Source organism: Mirounga leonina, unplaced genomic scaffold (assembly GCF_011800145.1).
Source record: "Mirounga leonina isolate KUSES-001 unplaced genomic scaffold, KU_Mleo_1.0 Mir_92, whole genome shotgun sequence".
Taxonomy (NCBI): Eukaryota; Metazoa; Chordata; class Mammalia; order Carnivora; family Phocidae; genus Mirounga; species Mirounga leonina.
Genome location: NW_023270852.1, coordinates 17,938,102 through 17,941,944, shown reverse-complemented (window position 1 = coordinate 17,941,944; position 3,843 = coordinate 17,938,102). Strand labels below are relative to the sequence as shown.

Here is a 3,843-nt window from a genome sequence, read left to right as displayed (position 1 = left end):
CATGACAATGAAGGGCTGGTTGTTGGACACTGGAAGAAGACTGTGTCATGGTGCAATGGAAGATAAAATATTGGAGACATAGACAGTTTGATGGAAATATACCTCACTGAACTCAGTGGAAAATCCAGAGCTTGTTCCTATGATGTCACTAAGTATCATGAGCCCACTCTAATACATGGTGCTTCCTCATTTATCCTCAAGAGCCCAAGGGGTCAAGTCCTCTCAAAAGGGGCTCTTAATGAGGGAAAACATTTCCACTGCGACTCCTACAACTGCACCCAGCCCCGTGCTCTAATTTGGACCCCACATGCTAGTGCCACGTAGGTCCCATTCAAATGAGGACTAGTATGTTCCACAGCAGAATTTTCCCATCTGTACTCTGCCCTCCCCTCCACGCTGGCTTACTAATGAGTCCTCGGCATGTCTCCTGGTCAGGCCCAGGAAGCTATAAGAGAGCCTTACGTATGAACTTCCCCCATTCTCTTTAATTCATTCCAGTGTGCCAAAGCTTCCCAATTCTTTAAGATCTAGTTCAAATGGCCCCTCCTCCAGGAAGATTTCTTTAGTTCACCCCCTAAGCGCCTATTGCTATTATTAACAATAATAATAATAACTCATTAAGCCCTTACAAAGAGCCAGGCACCATGCTGTTATTTACAAACCTAATCATTCAATCAAGTCCTCTCAATGACCTCATGCGATAAGTGTTATTATGTCCGTTCTCTAGATGGGAAACAGAGGCTGAGAGAGATGAAGTGCTGTGCCCAAGGTCAGAGAGCTAGTCAGTGACTGAGTCAGGATTTGAGCCCAGGTGTATCTTCTAATAACCATCGTGTGTGGTGTCCTCTCTCTCATACTCACTTCTTGGAACTGCCCTGGCTCTTTACCTACACGTGTACCCTCTCTTAGGATATGATCATTTCCTGATCCACTCCAGCTTTGGCAGCCTCTGATTCTGGGATCAGTAGAGGGAGCGGTGAAGGGGACACAGGGTCTTTTTCGTGGCTCTCTAGGAAGCACTACCAGTGCTTCTGTGGTTGGTTTCATTTCTAAAAGAGGGTCGCCCTCCCTCCCCACCCCCCACCTCAGCCCTTTATGCAGGGTGCAGCTTTAGAACTCCTGGACTCAGCTTCTGAATATCGATTGTGTGCAGGAGCAAGTCAGCAATTTGTGGTTTCCCGACAATGGCTCTGTGTTTCTATAATAGAACTGGGCTTGTTTGCATTTCTCTCATAGGCAGGGCACAGGCCTGGGGTCTGGCCTGCCCTTTTGCCTGGTGACCTGTAGTTATTCTGTCATCTGCCCCAACCCTTCAGAGTGGTGAACACAGCACAAGGCAGAAGCCTGAGCTCTGCTCTCAGAAAGCTAAAACCCAAACAAATCTGCAGCTCTTGCCCAGAGAAGGGATTGTTATGATGCCTGGTCCTTTAAATAGGTATTTCGGTACTTTAAAATAAAAAAGGTGGGTTTAAATCCAGGATGGCCATGTTGATAAGGGGTAGGGAAGCAAACACCTCTTATACTGTTGGTGGGATATAAACTAATGTGATTTTTTTTTGAAGGACTAGTTAGTACTGTTTATTGACATTCTGAATGTGCAAACCCTTTAATGCAGCACTGCCAGTTCTAAAAATTTATCTTACAGATGTTCTTGTACATTACTCAAAGATATATACGTACAAAGATGTTTATTCTTATATTATTTATAACAGCAAAAAATGTTAGGAACCTAAATGACCATCAGTCGGAGACTTTGTAAATAAATAATTGTTTAATCGCATGGTGGAACATTTTGTAGCCATTTTTTAAAAGAAGTACATTTGGGGGCACCTGGGTGGCTCAGTGGGTTAAGTGTTCAACTCTTTATCTCAGGACTGTGAGTTCAAGCCCTGCACTGGGCTCCATGCTGGGCATGAAGCCTACTTTAAAAAAAATAAAATTAAAAAAATAACATAGAGTAAGTACATTTGTATGTGAAGAAATGGAACATTCTCCAAAATACACTGTTAAATTAAAACAGCAAGATTCTTGGCAGGGGCAGAGAGGTAGTGGGGAAACTGAATGTGAAAAGAGGTGTGTGTGTGTGTGTGTGTGTGTGCATGCACGCATGCATGTGTGTCTACACATATAGAACAAAATCCGGGAAAGTCATTAGGAAATTATCAACATTGATTACCTCTGAGTAAAAGGCCTGACCTTCTGGAGTAGGAGGGAAACTAACCTTTCAGTAACTACCAATTTGAATTGGTTTAACTTTTTTCCCCATGTACTTATATTACTTTTACTTAAAAAGCATCCAGGTTGGAAAAATATATTCTTATCCCAACCGAATCCTGCTCTTCTAAACTGTTGCCAAGTCCTTCTCACTCCCATAAACTGAGCTGCTCTAAGCACTCGACCCCCTGTGGCTACAGAAGATCCACTTCCAGTACCCACCCTTAACCCATGAACTCCTTCAGCTTCTGTGCTCTGCCCATGAGGCCCTGGGGCCAGCCCCCTCCCTCCTGCTGCTGGGTGGCCTGGAGGAGTCCCTCGTGGATGACTGGGGGCCCCAGGGAGTGGCCTACTTGGCTGCCATGCTTCTAGACACAGCTGCCCACTTCAGCCACCAGATTGGACCTGGCCAGGGCTGTGGGCTCACTGTGGCCCTCTAGATCCAGGAGGAAGGAGACAGTGGGGATGCCCTGCAGCTGTCACTGCTCCAGCAGTATCTCCCTGCCCAGTGCTGGCTGCAGGTGGCTGCACCAGGCCCAGGACAGCGCTGCCTCCAGGCTTGCCTGGATCCAGGTGGCCTGGGCCCTAGAGCAGAGTTGTGGGTGGCTTTCCAACCAGATGGGGAGATGGCAATCGACCCATGGCCTACCCAGGCTGGTAACCCCAGCTCAGACACTGTGACCACCTCTCTATGCCTCAGTTTTCCATGGCTGGAATACTTACTTCAGGGACATGTGCAGATTCAAAGACCTAAAGAATATAAAGTGCTTTCTCTCTTTTGAAAAATAGCATTATCATGAACCTATTATGCCCAATCAACATATTGTTTTTGCTGTTTTGAACTTCATAAAAAGTTTCATGATAAGTGTAATCTTCTGAGACTTCCTTCTTCTCACACTCAATATTGTTATTAAGATTAGTCCAGGGGCACCTGGGTGGCTCAATTAGTTAAGCATCTGACTTCAGCTCAGGTCATGATCTCCGAGTCCTGGGATGAAGCCCCAGGTCAGGCTCCCCACTCAGCAGGGAGTCTGCTTGTCCCTCTACCTCTGCCCCCACCCATGCTCTTTCTCTCTCAAATTTCTAAATAAAATTTTTTTAAAAAGCAGCACCTGGGTGGCTCAGTTGGCTAGCATCTGCCTTCGGCTCAGGTCATAATCCCAGGGTCCTGGAATCAAGCCCTACATTGGGCTCCCTGCTCAGTGAGGAGCCTTCTTCTCCCTCTCCCTCTGCTGCTCCCCCTGCTTGTGCTCTCTCTCTCTCTCTCTCTGTGTCAAATAAATAAATAAAATCTTTAAAAATAAAAAATAAAAAAAAGATTAGGCCACATTTTTTTTAGTTCATTCCTTTTTCCCTACTGCATATAATTCCATGGGTGACTATACCCCAATTTATTCGTCAAACTGGCTTATTTACTGCTATGAACATTCTTTTTTTTAAGATTTTATTTACGTGAGAGAGAGCGCAAGACAGAGAGAGAGGGAGAGCACGAGTGGGGGAGGGGCAGAGGGAGATGGAAAAGCAGACTCCCTGCTAAGCAGGGAGCCCAACTCAGGGAGCCAAAGGCAGATGCTTAACCTACTGAGCCACCCAGGCGCCCCCTGCTATGAACATCCTTGTACGCATGTC

General features: G+C 46.0%; 1 pseudogene; it reads left to right on the top strand.

The window, feature by feature from the left end:
- Window positions 1–1,479: 1,479 nt before the first annotated feature.
- LOC118004026 lies at window positions 1,480–3,054 on the top strand (annotated as a pseudogene).
- Window positions 3,055–3,843: the final 789 nt, after the last annotated feature.